Genomic DNA, 17,163 nt, shown 5'->3' with positions numbered 1-17,163 from the left:
GTTCACGCGTGTACCGCGCGAAGAGAGTTTCAGCCAAGTGGACTGAGCTCGCCGAACTTATTGCTAGGCTATGATTTTTCTCAGCCAATTTCAGTGAAGGTAATCGTGTGACGCTGCGCGAATGACTCGAAGACCAGTGTCACTCGTTTAAAATAACAGTCTGGCCGTGGGACAGGGCTATTACGGTCCCCAGAATTTAGGAGCTTCAGCGATTAATTTTTTATACGTTGAAGTGTAAGCTACGAATTAGTCGCTGCCAAAACACTGCAGATCACAGCTAGTGAGAGCGGTTAGGCGTCTGCAAGGAGCTTTGGGGGAATTAAGATTTCTTTAGCACTGTAATTATCGGCAGTGCCAGCTTTATACAAATCATAAAAGGGGGGATATTTGGAAAAGAGGAACGTAAAAGAAAACCTTCGACTAATAATTCGCTCTTCAGGAAAAATAAAAACATTTTCTTCGTATTCGTGTGAATATCAAGTTTATTGCTCCTCGCCAGGTAAGCACCGCCACGTACGAAGGGAAAGATAGCTAACCGCGTATGATATTCAGGGCTATTATATTCCGCTGCATAGATTGGCGTAGTACATGTGGTGCTCGGTTTTTACTTGTCAGGAGCAGTGAGCTTACGCGGGAGAACACTCGCACTTAGCCAAGTGCCAACGTTACTGGGCCGACAATGGCGTACCTTTATCTAGTTTGGCCAGGTAATACTCGCTGCTACATTCAAATGCTGGATATGATGTGAATCCTGAAACGTTTTTGCAGTTTTCTGGGGCAAAATTTTCTCGCTGTTGCAAAGCGGTGGATGCGCAATAGCCCTAAAGTTTAACGGTAATAAAGATTATACTAACGTCATACGAAACCGATTAACATAGCGAGAAGAACAATTTTAGTATGCAAATAGAGGCATAAAATGGCTCGTTCAAACTGCTTACGACAATATACAATCGTTGGGCGGCTGCATTCGCTTTTATGGACGGCAGCGACCTGTTCGTTGGGGTCTGAAACGGCACTTAAAGCCACCGCTTCTGTGTTTAAGATTAACACCGTGCGGCACAGAACCTGCATTGCCGATGACCGACGGAGGATGTCATGATCCAGCATTAAGTACTGAATTTAAACAATTATTGCCCTCTTTGGAGAGCATAAGAGGCAGACGTGGAAATCGGAGCGCTCTGAAACCGCCAAACAAACAACAGCCACGAGGAATATCTGCCGTACGCGCGCACGTAAACACTGCTGGCTAGCAGACGATGCGAGCGGGCATCCGTCACGGCGGCGAGATTCCAACTAGTTCGAAAATTTCACTGCGGCGCGCCGCCCAATCGCTCAGTCGCTTGCATGTGAACCAGTTTTATTGGGTTAATGTACACAGGGCTGATGGCGTTGACCGATTGCCATGAATTAGTAGTTAACCCCCTTTCACTGAGGCACATGCCAGTCACCTGGGATTTCGTGCTGTACTTAGGAACGACTACTTATGGCAGTGCCAAAGACAACATCAAGTGGAGCATGGACCTTCTCCCTTTTTCTGCACAGCCTCTGCTGTACTGCAACTGCGACGTCATGAGCACCGGCCGAAGCCAACTGGGTCATCGTCATTGCTTTCTTGACTTGCACGGCAACGAACCCCGAACAATGGCCCGCAACTAAGTTAAAAAACGCGCCTCTGACTCCAAATTAGTGAACCCAGAATGTGTCGGATAGGCATCGAAACTTCACTTACTCTAATGAATCTTTAGTCCAGTGTCACTCTTTTCTCGCTAATTCTCCACCCCACCAGGCATATCTGTGCCAAAATGTTCACAGGATAGCTAAGCGGGCGAGTTGGTGATACATTATGCAAAAACAGCGCGCCGTCCTTTCGTCCCCGTTTGCTCGCGCTGTTTTTTGCAAAATGTTCACGTTGTAATCAGTGCAGGTGCTGTAGACTGTACGCGGGTAAGGCGCGAGTGCACTCTCTGTACGGAAAGGAGCTCGCGAGTTTCTGAGGCCCCTACTCCAGCATAGACGTCTCTGTGGTGTAAACAACGGCATGTCAGAGGGGCATTTCGTGGCTGGCAAAATCATCCATTTTCGTTTCTCAGCTGGTTTCGCATGTCTCAAGCGTTCCCCAACCGTCGTTCTTCTCCCAATCAGAGCCGACTCAGTACGCGTCACACCTAGTCGCATCTCTTGTACCACGCTGCTGAAACTCGCATATTTCAATCAGAAAAGCACACCGAAGGGGAGCGACATAACTACAAAGCGATACAAAAAAAAGGGGGGGGGGGCGCAATAACGAGACTTTCCCGGAAACCAGATAAGTACGGAATTTTCGTTTGCAAACCCGTAACACGGCCGCTTGATGGAAAGCGTAAAGCGAGCAGCCGGCTAGGGTGCCTGGATGCGCGCCTCGCCCCCGCTCGCGCGCATCCAGGCACCCTAGAGCGGGCAGCCAAGTCGCGCCGCCGACAATGGGCGAGCGCGTCCTGGCGCAGTTTACAGTCGCGACCGCTGTTTTCAGTGAGGGCGCCACTGTTCGGGGACAAGTCGCCCCATAGAGAAAGGAAAGAACTCCATTCCTCTATGAGTCGCCCGGCGAGCAAGGGGCGACGAAGCGCTCCTTGCTTCGTCGTGTCAGAGCAGGTAGCCTCGTGTAAGGCCGCGTTTGCCTCATGTTCCTCGCGTCTGCAGTGCTTTCTTTGGACTTTCCGGAGTGCGCGTGAGTGAGCACGATTGCCTGGCGCCTGCGGTCCTGTATTTGGACTTTTTGGTGTGCGCGTGAATAAGTGTTTGCCTGGTGTCTGCCGTGCACGCTTTGGGCTTTTTGTGCGCGTGTGTGTGGCAGGCAGTGACGTATACGGGGCACGATGCCACGCCATCGCTGTGTGCCACTGTGCGTCACAAACTCCAGAAAGCTCCCACCTGTGAGATATCACGAGTTCTCCTGCGAACTACAGCGTCGAGAAGCGTGGCTGAAAAATATCCCTCGCCAAGGACTGTCAGGGAAAGGAAGCAAATGGGTGCCGAGCGACCGGTCTCTGGTATGTTCCTTGCATTTCACAGAGAATGACTTCAGAAAGGAAGGTCAAGGAAGGTTCACTGTCTGTGCATGGTTCTTTCCTTTTTCGTATGACCATGCAGTAAGTATCAAGCTGCTGGTTGAAGCACTTTCTGGTTTTCTCGGCTGCAGCGGCGCTTATAAATGTCCCATATTTTCACCTATATTGATTGTTTTTTCTTTTTTCTAAATTGCAATAACAACATGTGTTTTGTGTGTGTGTGTGTGTGTGTGTGTGTGTGTGTGTGTGTGTGTGTGTGTGTGTGTGTGTGTGTGTGTGTGTGTGTGTGTGTGCCGCGTGTTTCAGCGAAGACTGAAAAAATTTCAAACATAGGCCTTTCGGGGTAAAAATACGGCTTTTGCGAAATCGTATTACCAGCGTGGGCGGACGCCAGAAAACCGGGGAACTGTCTTAAGTAGTAAGCTGGTTAACTAATTTTTAATTGCGAACTGTTTATCTAGTAGAGTTAGGTGCCTAGTGGCAATTAGAGATTTGTAGCCGGTCGTAATAGCCATATCAGTTTTTAGAATTCCAAAAACGAGATTACCGATCGTCTCTGCGGCTCGACAAAATCTGGCTGCATCGTGTGAAAATAGATGCGCTTTCTGAAGCATGCAGGCAATGCAACCCCTCCAGTGCACGTAACTAGTTGAAAAAGCCAAAATTTGTCGAGCCACAGCTACGGGGGTAATCGCGTTATCGAAATTCTATAAACTGCGGCTATTACTAGTGACCGGCTACAAATCTCTAATTGCAACTAGATGCGTAACGCTATTAGTTAAAAAGTTAATTATTAAAAATAAGTTAACCAGCTAGATGCATAAGACGATTAACCGGTTTTCTGGTGTCTGCCAACACTGGTATACTATGCCATAGAAGCCATATTTTTACCCCAAAAACCTTATTTTCTAAAATTTTTGAAAGTGTCCGCTGAAATACCCGGTAATATATATATATATATATATATATATATATATCTACACTGGGTGTTTTTTAGAAGGTCCAAAATTTTTAAACAAAGATAAATTTCTTTAGAATTTTAACCCTGGGGCTATACTGAGGGCTACGGCGGATGCCAGGTAAGAGGCAAACTACTTTAATTTGTTCGCTGATTAACTGAGTACGTTAATTAACTTTTATAATTTTTATTTTAGGGGATATGTTGTATTAGCAGAATTGGAGATCGTCTTCCAACAGTCCAGCCAAGAAAAAAAAAATTTAATGGAAAATTTTTTGCGCGCGTTACGAAGCGACAAAAAGTCACCCTTGTAGGCAGCTTCACCCTGTAACAAAGCGTCTGTGAGCGCCTGTGACGTAGCTCGCTCCGCCCTGCGTTCTGTGTCAGTGCGTTTTTGTTCCAACGCGGCATTCCGTGAGGCCGCGGAGCGAAGCGAAACAAGCAGCGATAGCGCAGGCCGCCCGTCCGGGCTTCAGGTGATATCAGCCGTGTGACGCAAAGTGCAGGGCGGAGCGAACTACGTCAGAGGCGCTCACCGCCGCTGAGTTACGATGTGAAGATGCCTACCAGGGTGACTTTTTCGCGCCTCGTAACGTGCGTGAAAAATTTTTAATTCAAATTGTTTTTTCTCGGTTGGACTGTTTGGAGGACGATCTCCAATTGCTTATTACGGCATATCTAGAATTGCTTATTACGGCATCTTAGAAATAGTAGCTGTCAGAAATTTGATTTAGCACTCGCTGAACGTGGTTACATTTTATTTACCACAATATCCGAACCATTCTCATTGCTTGTAGAGCTTCTATTCGCTTGTTAGCGGCGTTCTTAATGCGTCAAAATGGGAATAAATTCGCTATTTCGCCTGACCTCTCAAGAACTGGCCGGTGGAAGCCAAACGATTTTTGTATTCTCTAATTTGTTCATTGTAAGGTCCATTGGTATGTAATCTATTCATTAAAAATATTAGATCATTTCTCGACGCTTAGAAAAAATTTACTTATAAAAATTAATATTAAGGTGTTTCTGAAGCCGACGTTGCCGAACCTGCATCTATTTACATCTGTGTTCAATGGTTCTACAGGGCCCTGTCAGAAGATAAAACGTTGTCTTCTGAGGGGAACAGTTTATCTGCAAGGTTTTTAAACAAAAGGAGTTTTAATCAGGAGGCAATTTACAAATGGGATGCCACTTCATGTGCAGACTGCAAATCAGAAAATCGTGACAAGAAATAAACAGCAGCAGTTGATTTCGGTTTGCGCGCAGTGTATTGCCCAACACAAAGCACAAACCAGATCACAGTCTCTTCCATTCCGAAGCATCGGTGGAGGCCACGTAGGATGGACTGCCTTCATTTGACTGAACGTACTTCCACATGTGGAGCGTCTGAACTCCAGGCACTTTCTTTGCTGTTTTCCATTCTTCTTTCTTAATTTCGCGAAAGTCTGCAAGCCCCCTCTGTGGGAGCTCCAGAATGGTGATGCTCTTCAGCGTTCCTTAAATTGTGTCTACGAAGCCGCTGGATTTTTGTATGGCCTCACTTACAGGCTTCCGCAAATTGTGGTGTGATGCTCGATGTTTCACTAGCCCACCAACGCCGTCGCAAGCATTTTTGCCGTGTCCTGTGGCCGAAAACATCCATTTCGTCTCTTGACACTCACTGCGTTGTAGCTCATGAAACTGATATTCTTACTTGAAGTGAGAGGGAGCGCCGTCGCTCACATATGTTATCTTGGTGTAGATGGGCGCGTTGTCTTCAAGGTCTGGTTTGATTTTCGACAGAGCCAAGCATGCATGAGCTGAATCGTGAGACATGTCGTGATATATCCTGATATATTTTCTTTACGTGGCAACGCAGGTAAACACGGTCATGTGCTTTTTGTGCCAATGGTACGCTTGTACTGGGTCTGGTAGCACAACTGTCCAGTTTTCGGCGAAATCAAGATGCGAAACATTTGCACCCCTCTTGCAGCTGTGTTTTTCTTCATGTATTGCTCTTGCTTGCACAGATCTAATATAGTTGTGAGGAATCGATTTCATGGACATTCTTTGAAATTCTCTCATAAATGATGAAGCAGTCAGAGTTTTTTAACTAGCTCATCGTATTCCCATGTAGTAATCAACACCTCATCCTCGCTGCTCATTTCAAAATTTTCCAATGTGAAAATGCCATCTTGGGAACAGTGCTCACATTTCCTGAGGAAACATGACGCAGTGGGTTCTTGACATACGCAGAGGCTCTGCATATCTTCGGGAGAAGGCGACCTTCCGGACGCGTTCTGCAGTCCCAAGAGGCCCAACTGAAAGTTTGCACAGCACACGCAAACACACACTTGCCACTGTGGCGAGCATTTCACCCACTTAAGACGCAATGATATGAATTTTGTGAGGCCAACCTGGGAGCCAGGGTGAGCTAGCGTGTAGAGGCGCTATGCTTCTCGCAAGGACCACGTCATGAAGCGTTTAAGTACCCATTCCTTCTCTCCCTCCTTTTCGATTTTCACAACATCCTTTTTGTTCGGAGTCTTCTAGAGCAGTCGAGTGCATCCATGGTGTAATGGTCTAAAACGGCGGTTATGTCTTCCTGTCGTAGTTTGCATCTTGTAAATCTCTGCTGTGTTGACCATACACCTTCTTCATCCGCCATCTTCTTTATTTTTGGATAACGTGCCTCGTTGCCTCTGGAATAACTTCCTGCACATATTTCACGGTTAGGTTGCGTGGTAGCAGTGTCAGCAGCTGGCAACGCTCTTGAAAGGACGTACACCTATTGTAGGCTGCATGTAGGTTGTCTTCCCAGCTGCTGCATTGAGCACACTTTTCTTCTGAGGCACGCGAAGTCTCTGGGATATTGTATGCTGCCTGTATCCCTGATCGGATTTTCGTCAGCATAGCTCTTGCCACCTCTTCCTGCTTTCGCTTTGCATAGGAAAGTCTGAGGCGCTTTTTTAGAGTGCTCGGTGGCTTTAGCGGCGACATTTAGGAGGTAAGGCTGACACTGGAGTTTAAATCTTGTACCATTTCTTCCCCAGGGCGAAATTCTTCGAATCCTTCGGTTGACTCTCCCTGCATATTATTTATGTCTTCCTTGAACCGCGGTAGAGAGAGAGAAATAACATTTATTGACACCCGTCAAAAGGTTGTCCCGGATCCGAGTCGCAGCTCGGTCCCAGCCATGTCCTCCCCCTTAACCGTCGACCGGAATCTCCTGGATCTCGGCAGCGGCCAGGGCGAGACGGATGATAGTGCGTTGTTCTTTTTCGCCCTCTTTCAGAAGCAGTGCCTCCCAGGACTCAGAAGTGCTGTAAGGCTCTCCAAAGCTAGGACATGTCCATATCATATGGACCATGTCCGCTATGCCCTCGCAACGCTTGCACCTGGCGCTGAAAATCTCCGGGTGCCACTTACTATAGAGCTGCGGGTTCGGGAAAACTCCAGTTTTAAGCTTGCGCCACACGACCTCTTCGCTTTTACTGAGTTGTCTATTCGGTTTTGGAAATGTCGCTCTGCCTAATTTGTAATGATTTAGAATTTCTTGGTATGTATTAAGAATCTCATCGAACCGTAGGGGCTCTTCATCTCGCGAGGGGGATGGGGTTGCGTATGAGACGCCCCTGGGATCCCGGAAGGTAGCTAATCCTGGGGCCAGTGTGTGCGCTTTCTCGTTCCCCCTCAACCCCTGGTGCGCCGGTGTCCAAATGAGCGCGACATGTTCTGCCGGTGGTGGGGCACCGGCCAGCACTCGTGCTGCTACAGCTGAAATGCAGCCCGCGTCAAAGTTTCTGATCGCTGACTTTGAGTCACTGACAATAATTTTGACCTGTTTTTGAGTTAGAGCCAGCTCAATGGCCAGCTCTTCCGCCTCCGTTGCGGTAGAGTTTCGGGTGCTGCAGCACGCTACCGGACCCTCGTTTTCCCTGGTTGTTACCGAAACGCGCCCCGTACCGTCCGCGCATTCTGCGGCATCTGTATACAAGACGTCCTGTCTGCCATCAAATCGGGCTTGCAAAGCTACTGCTCTATCCCTCGGCCGGCTCTCATGGTAGATGGGATTCATGTTTTTTGGGAGTGGAGGTATCTTTAATTTGTCTCTAACCTGTGTAGGAACCTTTTCAGTACGTCTGGAGCATGCTCGTGGCTCATGCCCCAGCTTCTCCAGAATGGTGGGACCGGTACGGCTGCGCAACAGTCTCTGGTATTGCGAGGTTGTTGCAGCCTCAATGAGCTCTTCGAGGGTATTGGAAACACCCAGTCTCATAATCATGTTCGTCGATGTATTGGGTGGTAAACCTAGTGCCGTTTTTATCCCTTTACGAATGATAATGTCGAGTTTGTCTTTTTCTGCCTTGTGAAGCCGCAGATATGGCGCCACGTAGACTATCCTACTGATTACGAAAGATTGGACTAGCCTGAGGAGGTTAGCTTCTTTCATGCCTGCATTTTTGTTTGCAATCCGTTTCAGGAATCTACAAGTTTGACTTGTGCTGGCCTCTAGCCTCTGAATAGTTTCCGAGTTCCTGCCGTTGGCCTGAATTCGTAGTCCAAGAACTCTAATGCTTGCCACCGTTGGTATAATGTTACCGTTGACCCTGAGTGTGATTCCCGGGTTATATGGTCTGTCCTGCTTTATACGCGGACGCTGGGGCGATCGCACTGGGGGGAGGAAGAGCGCTTCCGATTTTTCGGCTGAACACCTTAGCCCGATCGGTTCTAAGTACCTTTCTGTAACATCGATTGCTCGCTGGAGCGTCTGTTCAATTTGGCCGTCACTGCCCCTGCACATCCACAGAGTCAGATCATCTGCGTATAATGTGTGGTTCAGCCCCGGGATTTCGGTCCGTTGTGCGGGGAGGCCAAGCATGGCGATATTAAACAAGGTCGGGGATAACACCGATCCCTGCGGTGTAGCTTTGTTGCCCAGTCGAATACCCTCCACTGTGTGTCCCCCCATACTGATAGTTGCCGTTCTGTCTGTGAGGAAATCACTTGTGTAGTTGTAGGTGCGAACTCCTATTCTAACGCACCCAGATTCTCCAGAATGGCCGAGTGCTTCACGTTATCGAAAGATTTCGCCACATCTAATCCAACGACCACCCTGGTGTCTACTATTGAATTGTATATGATGTGTTCTTTTAGCTGCAACATGACATCGCATGCAGACAAATGCGGTCTAAATCTGATCATGGTATTCGGATAGATACTATTGTCCTCCAAAAACCGGTTCAGCCGGGCCTGAATCACATGCTCCATCAGCTTGCCCACACACGACGTGAGAGAGATGGGACGCAAGTGCTCGAAACCCGGCCGTTTCCCCGGCTTCGGGATGAACACGAGGTTTGCGTCCTTCCATGCCGCCGGCAGCCGACCGGCCTCCCAACACTCCTGCATGTAGGCTGCGAGATGTTGGATCGACGCGTCATCCAGGTTTCTTAGAATTCGGTTGCTGATCCCGTCTGGACCCGCTGCAGTCTTGGTTCTCAATCTGTTTATTTGTGCTCGGACTTCAGCAACCGTTATCGGGCTATCTAGGTCCGGGTTTTCCTGGCCCCCGTAATCCGGTAGTGGCTGTCCTGTACCGTTTGCGCAGCTCAAATACCGGTCCCGAACTTGAGATATGAGAGTAGCCGTGGTCCCGTCAAATGTATGTACTAGCTTATGAAGTTGTTGTCTGGCCTCCAGTTTGGACTTGTCCGGATCTAGAAGATGCCGAAGCAAGTGCCATGTACCTGCCTTCCCGATGTTTCGGTCCAGTTTGTCGCATATGTTGCCCCAGTTTTGCCTCGTTAAAGCGAGTGCGTACTCTTCGATTTCTTTGTTAAGCACGGCCAATTGCCTTCGCAAGTTCCTGTTCCCCCTTTTCTGCGTGAGTCGTTTCTCGAGATCCTTCTTCTTACGCCAGAGACTGGCCATGTCACTATCTACTCCTTCGACGTCCTCGTCAACCTCCACCTCCTCCGTTGCTTCGCGGACCGATTGAATGACCTTTTTGAACCGCGGTAACAATTCTGACAGATGAAGTCACTTTCTCGTACTCGGAGAGCTTCTTCGGGAAGTATAACTTTTTGTGTCTTTATAGTGCGAAAATTACGCCCTTTTTCAATTTGCTGTTTGTGCCTTTTTGAGTAGTCGGCACAAAACGTTCGCCGCGGAAATTTCTTTATGAATGCAAAAGATCAGCGCTTCCGAAGATTGTCGCGGGACAGAAGAGCAGGTGACATATGCAGGGCTCAGGGCTGCTTTTCCAAAAAGAGGAGATGTACAGATGGATGGATTTTTAACACAGGCTGATGCTAACACAGACTGATGCTGTTTCGGTCTGGCGTACGAGCCCTCCAGCGCTCAGAAAATATGTGAGTACAGAAAACGACCCCACCGTCTACCAGGCCTGCAAAACGACACGCGAAGCTCGAGACCCGAATAACATCCGCTCGCCGCTACGACGGGCTGTCTCGGTCGAAGCTCGAAGGCTGACGCATAACTGCCAGGCGTTCGGGAAAGCGATGTGTTGCGATGGAAAGACGATAGTAGTGGCTAAAGCCTCGGTGCGGCGGCGGCGGCACACATGGTGCTATCAAATTCGGGATCGCGCCGGGCGTTATATAGCCGTAGGAGCGGCTGCTAAGCGCGGTTCATCCCTGGAGCGGCGGTAGCTCGGTAAAGGCATCTTGAGATTAGCGACAGGTGCATTAAATGTTTGCATAAACTACCACTAAACACACGTCACTCCAAAATAACGTGCATTAACATGCTAAAATTTGCTTAGAGAAATTTAATGCTTGAACGCTATCCATAACTGCTGTTTACACGATGCTCGACCGGGCGAGCGGCTGTGCCTCAGGATGTTGCGTTAATGCGTCACGTCGAATATTGGCACATATATTATAGTCCCACTGTTAGAAGAGTGCGAAAGCGAACAGGAGCTTTAAACCTTTGATTGTGGGAGAGAAAAACACTTACAAATTACACTTTTGAACTCAGAAACTGTAGCGTTTAAGATGTACCCATATGCAACCAATTGCGCGTCCTATAAGAGGGAATACTCGGGCGTCGTAGGGATTGAAATCATGAATTCTGTTTTGTATTTATTTTCATACTTTAAAACGATATAATGCAATACATTTTTAGAGTGTTATAATTTTTAAATAATGAGGATTGTTCAGCGAAATTTTAACGCAAATCGATAATGATTTTTTTTTATATTCGAGTCAAAGTTGTCAATTTTTTGGCATTTTTGAACTTCGACCAATTTTGAGGCCATATTGAAAGATATCTGTCAAATCTAGAGCTGCAGAACTTGCCTGAGGTGAGCAAAAGTAGCCGAAAAATAGTGAGAAAATATTCAATGGGGAGATCTTTACCCATCTTGCCCTAGGGCTGCCCTGAAAAGTGCTTTTTTTTCATCGCGTAGCTTCTGAAGCGAAGTTTCAAATTTTTTACTCGCAAGGTTGAGAGAGCAAAAAACCATTTTTTTATTTTTGCTTTTAGTACAAGTTGCAAAGACTTTCGGAAAAAAATGCTGGTGTGCGGAAAAAATTTATTGTGCATGCAATGAGGCTTCTAACTTGCAACTTTGCGAAGTGGCAAAAATGACATTCTCCACCTCTTGTGAAATACGATTTTTTTTTCCGAGAAAACTACGAAGTTTCTTGCAAAACTAAGGTTCATTCCTTTGTGTGGACACATTTACCCATCACATATAGAAATTTCATTGAAAACGCAAAATGGTCTTTGGACCTCGATTACCATTCTTTTCTGAACACGCCGTATAATATTGTCGCGTAGCGAGCTTCGCAGGTTTCGCGCGCCAGTTTCTCTAACAAGCTGAATGTGTTCTTCTCCCCGCGGTGCGACTGTTGCTGTCCGTGTGCTCGCTGCTGTGCGGGGAGCCATTAGAGGGGCTCACACACCGACATTTGGCAGAGCCGTTTTCTCTGGGGCGCTTTGTAAGCCGGCATTGTGCGGCTCCCTCCCCGGCCTTGTTTGAATGTTTAGTTAGAGCAAAACGCAGTAAACTGCGAGGGGACGAGGTCTCCCAAGGCCGCGTCCGGGCCACCAGAGCGGGCGCGCGGACCCCCTGTGGTTTGCAGGAGAGTCGCGCGAAGTGATTGCCTCGGGCGGCACACTGCCCGGCGGACCAGATATGCCGGAGACGAACCGGGAGGGCTGAAGGCGCGGACGGCGGGTCGCGTGGTGCACCGACTGCGAGGTTTGCGTTCCTTGTGTTTCGGGTGTCGTTTTGTGTGTTTGTATCTGTGTGCCGAGTGGAAATGCGCACGTCTTCGTGGTATTTACGCGGTGCTCTCGAGTAAACAACCTCGTGGGCACCGGCGTGCTATTAGCTGCTTCTGTTTTAAAGAAATCCTTCTCATTGGCTCCGACAACAGCATTTCCGATTGGCTACTAAAAGTGTCCCCAGAATCCTGGGCAAACGTATTTAAGAGTGGGTTTTTAGCGCGAAGAGGGGAGAGGAACGGCTGCGGTCCTGCTGCTCGGGACCGCTTCTCGGAAGATGTTGCGCGCCCCTTTGGCATGACTGCCCACGTTATTATTTACTCTTATTTGCTCTTGTGCATCAGTGTGTTCAGTTTAAATGATGTTTTAGGCCCATTTCAAATAAATCGAGTTAATTCATGCAACCCATCGACACCTGTTGGTCAACTTCTTCGAGGCGGCGGAGCCACCGTTCCGTCCCGACGTACGCTTCGCTACAATATATGAGCCAATATTCTACGTGACGCATTAACGCAACATCCTGAGGCACAGCCGCTCGCCCGGTCGAGCATCGTATGGATAACAGCCGTTATGGATAGCGTTCAAGCATACACTAGAAGGGGGATTCTCACCTGCGGCAGGTTTGTGACGTAATCGGCGCTTTCAATGATGACTTAGAAATGCAGTGTTCAATGAGCTACTAGGAAGTGCACTCTTTGCGCCCTCAGTCAGCACCGGGCGTAACGACTCAGCTGTTGCGGCGTTACCCTGCGAGCACTGGCATCGCGGCGGGTGCATGGATAAAGCCCATCAATAAACTAAACGTAACGACATCTCCTCCTTCCTCCTCCAGTGCCGGCGCTCCTTCCCTCGGCATCTCCCCTGGGTGCCGACGGTGGCGGCACCCAGGGGGGTGGAAGCTAGCAGACGCTCCCAACACTCGCCCTTTGGTGCTCAGTAGACCGCGCGTGCGTTTTCTGCCTTGGCTTCGTTCGAAATGAGATCGCGACATAGAAGATTAAAGAATTAGTTACTCAAATAACTGCCCCCAGCAGCGTTGGATTCATTTATCGAAACTTTTTGTGCGGCGATCGATTTGATTGCGGTGCAGGCGGTGGGGGTGGCGTGCGCAGCTGAAGATATCCTCACAGTGTTGCTTCCCAACGCTCGCGCTTTGGCGCGCATGTAGACCGCGCGCCCGTATCAATTGTTCGCATTTTCTGCCTTCGATTCAGTTGCAATGAGATCATGGTATGGGAGAATAAAAAATTTATAGTTATCCAAACAACTGCCCCGACCCATGTTGCACTGCTCTATCGGAAGTTTTTGTACTGCGATCGCTTTGATTGCTGTGCACGCACACGGTGGAAATGGCATGCGCGAGCGAGCTCGCGGCACAGCAGTTAACATCCTTGGAGTGTTGTTTTTCTACCAGCGTCTTTTGCCCAATCTTATTCAAAAATTAACTCCGCCAGTAGGAAGCGGTGCGACATACGACTAGACGTCCGGCCTGGGCTTTATATGGACGGATAGCGGTGTAATGCTGCTATAATATATTCTGCTCACAAAGGCGCGTTTGCTCGTGCAATCGGCTGTGCGTAGGCGCCTACTCATCTCAGTTTTAATTTTTATTAGTGCACCAAAACTTAGCGATTATTTCAGAGTTACTACACACCTCGGACACCTCGCAGACTAACTTTAAAAGGACGAGACTGACGGTAGTCCCTTACTTTCTGTTTGCAAACAGCTGAATGCGATGCCCTAGTTGCACACTGTAACACGATTGTGACCAGAAAAATTTTGATGTAGGGTTAATTGTTTGGGTGAGTAACAGCAATCAAGAACGGCTTTTAACCGCTGCTTCGCACGCGGCTACAGCGCTGCATGACTCACTAGAACGTTGTTTGTTTAAATGATTGTCATGTGCAACACTAATGTGTACTAATTTGTGCAACACGGCTTCCCCAGGACGCGGAAGCTTATGCCTTATGCTTATGCTTATGGCTTGGAAAGGTCCAAAGAATGAGCCTAAAAATGCTGGCGCCTCTCGCCACGGGGCGCCACCGGCGTCCACCGTGTTCGGCTGTGCGCACACTGAGCTCCAGCAAAATAACGCCTACGTCAAGGATCCTGACCTGGGATCGCAACCAACCTTTCTGCAGCAGTCCAACGCTATCCCCACCTGGTAATCGAAATGCCAAGTTTTCCGCTATTTCCTGTTCCACCAGCATCTCGCGGGCCGCCTACGCCGGACGCGCTGAGCTAGGTCTACATATGCACCGCCGGGGCCACGCCCCCTACGCTCGTCAACATGCATTCGCTGCCAGCACGACGGGAAGCTCGCCTAGCCATTCGACAGGCCAGGCATTGCCGACGCCACCAATGGTCGCCCCTACCAACCTCGATCCGCCACGGTGTTCTTCGGCTCTCCTGCAGCAGTAACAGCTGAGGGCAGGAAACTACATGAACATGCCAATCACGATCCAACAAGCGACGTCCGTCGACTCCCCGTGATGCGGCGACCAGCACCGTCACCTCCGCAGCTACCCCCCAAACTTCTAGGATGCAATGACAGACTTCACCGAGCCACCAGGTGAGCTTTCCATCTCCCACTTCCATCGCGCCCCTAACTCATTCCTTTCTACACTCGTCTTACGCTCAAGCCCTTCATCGCCCCTTTCACTCTCACCCCCCTCTCCTCTCGCCACCGAGAGCGCTTTTACTAACATCCAACAATCCCTTGCACCCATTCTGCTGGCCCTACAACATCTGACGGCTCCCGTCGAACAACTAGAGCAGCATCTCCTCTCCTTCACGTCCTTTGCCCCGTCCTCTCCTGACACCGACTCCAATGCGCCCCCTCGAAAGCGCGCCACTGTCCCCCAGTGCCTAATCTTGATACAATGGAGGAAGACCGCCATTATGAGTCGTATCATGCAACACACAACCCCACCCTGCAATATCCTAATTATTTGGCAGTGGAATTGCCGCGGTTTTTGCCGCAAGAAAAGTGCCCTCCTATAACGCATGCGGATTACAGGCATCAACCTAGACGTTATGTCACTTCAAGAAAGGCAGAGTACCTTTTCTCTTCGAGATTACGGCCACTTTACTCAGCCAAGGATTGTCATGAAGAGAAAATGGCATCAAACGTCACTTACCAGCGGTGCACCATCGCCACCATTCAAGAGTACTCATTCCACCTCCACTCAGAGGTGAATGAGCATGTCCACGCACACTCTACCTATCAGGGCCATCTTGTCACGATTTCACTGCTGCTGGACTCCCTCCGCCTCTAAAACCAGCATCCCATGCACCTTTAAACTCGGCTCTCACTGCCTCTCATACCTCTACTGCTTTCGTCATTTCTGGTGACACGGGGATACGACCGTACCTCAGCCTCAGGACAAAAACTCGACCACTTCACCAGCGTTCATCATCTCACCCTCCTGAATGATACGTCCGCCCGTGCCGACATGCGTGCTGTGGGGCACAATCTGACATACACTCCGATCTTTCGTGGATTCGTAGAGATTCGAGGAATAATGTTGGCGATACGATGGAGAGCGATCACGGTATTTTTGAATACTCTTTACTTCCCAGCAAGCCTCCCAGCCACCCGGAGCACTTTTTTTTTATCTCCTACTACCCTTAAGTGGGCCAAAGCTCGGCCGGCCTTCGACTCCTCTTTTCTCACGACACATACCCGGGTTTTAATGCTACTCCTGCAGCTTTTTCTTTTCTTTGTGTGACGCAGAAGGACCAAGCATATCGCTGAAATCGCTCAGTGCGGCCAGCAATGCTAGCGCCTTAAAAACCACAAGGATGTTCCTAGACGGAGGAGGCGGGGTGCACGATCAGCCAAGCCAGCACACAATTTTTTTTAACGTTGCGTTGCGTCGCAAGTCGCGACGTGACAGCGTTGAAGCTTATTCACACGTGACGTCGTCACTCGTGAGGAAACGCACAAACGGCCAACAGCGCGAAATGTCGGCGCGATGGAAGAACGCAGATATCACGCGGACTGATTCCAGAGCAGCGCGCAGTTGTTTCAGAGCCTTAACGGTGCGGCAGTTAAGACGCTTTCGATAAGTAAACAAAAAGTACGTCCGCGACGACACAGTCGTCGTTGTAAACGGCGTGCAGCGCGCGGATGGCTGACTGATAAGCGCAGCCGATAGGCGCCGCCGCTTCGGGCTGGCGGCGAAGCTCCGAAAACTGAAACTACGCGGCCAGACTCTGTATCGGCCTACCGCCGGGGGCCTGCCGATCGTCAAAAGATCTGCAGTTGCGGGCATGTCAGAGGGGCGCCAATGAGCAATGTAGCGTGGAGTTCAGGCCTTGGGACGAATATCTGGGTGATCGGTTAGTCGAGTACGTTATCGCAGCGCGACGCGGCACCACTTTTTGGGAGCCCGTCCGATTTTCTTTTCTCTTTTTCTTTATTTTTTTCTCACTATACAATGAAAAAAAAGAAGCCGTTCAAGCACGGCTTGAGATGTCCTTGGCCCCACTTATCAGGCACTGGCAGCAGCGAGAACAGCCCAAAAAACAATGTTCTAGGACGCAGCCATCTCAGTCAGTATAAAACAAAATGTACAACCATAAAAATTGAATTGTAGCTAGTGCACAAACATTCAACTGATCAAAATAAACTACATTACATTGCACCATTATCACATGGTACACAAGAGAGTAAGATTCAGCGGATGAACATGCCGATGAGATCAGAAAGTTGTAGTTTATAAATGTCGATACCTTGATTTATATAGTCATTTAACATATGTGGCAGCAGTTCATGCAGCATTTGTCGACCGTAATTAGTCCGGAAGGTAGATATTTTCCACAACGAGGCAGTCCTTGTGGTGTACGCTGAATCGGCTAAGCTTAGTCTGTCAATTTCGCTAAGGGTATTGTTTCCGAGCTTTTGACTAATATTATATTGTCGTG

The 17,163-nt window shown here is 48.9% G+C and overlaps 1 protein-coding gene and 1 pseudogene across 1 annotated transcript in view; one reads left to right on the top strand and one right to left on the bottom strand.

The window, feature by feature from the left end:
* The first annotated feature begins 2,587 nt into the window (after positions 1-2,587).
* Positions 2,588-17,163, top strand: part of LOC149358024 (calsyntenin-1-like) — a 108,795-nt gene continuing 94,219 nt past the window's right edge. Inside the window, exon 1 of the mRNA XM_089585022.1 lies at positions 2,588-3,029. The gene's annotated coding sequence lies outside the window, so the exon portion shown is untranslated. The remainder of the gene's footprint in view (positions 3,030-17,163) is intronic.
* On the bottom strand, positions 5,299-6,092 carry LOC149358025 (uncharacterized; annotated as a pseudogene).

This window comes from Amblyomma mixtum, chromosome 3 (assembly GCF_055824585.1).
Source record: "Amblyomma mixtum isolate Tamu chromosome 3, ASM5582458v1, whole genome shotgun sequence".
In the NCBI taxonomy this organism is placed as follows: Eukaryota; Metazoa; Arthropoda; class Arachnida; order Ixodida; family Ixodidae; genus Amblyomma; species Amblyomma mixtum.
Note: the sequence above shows the minus strand (reverse complement) of the source record. Positions and strands in the feature narration are given on the sequence as shown.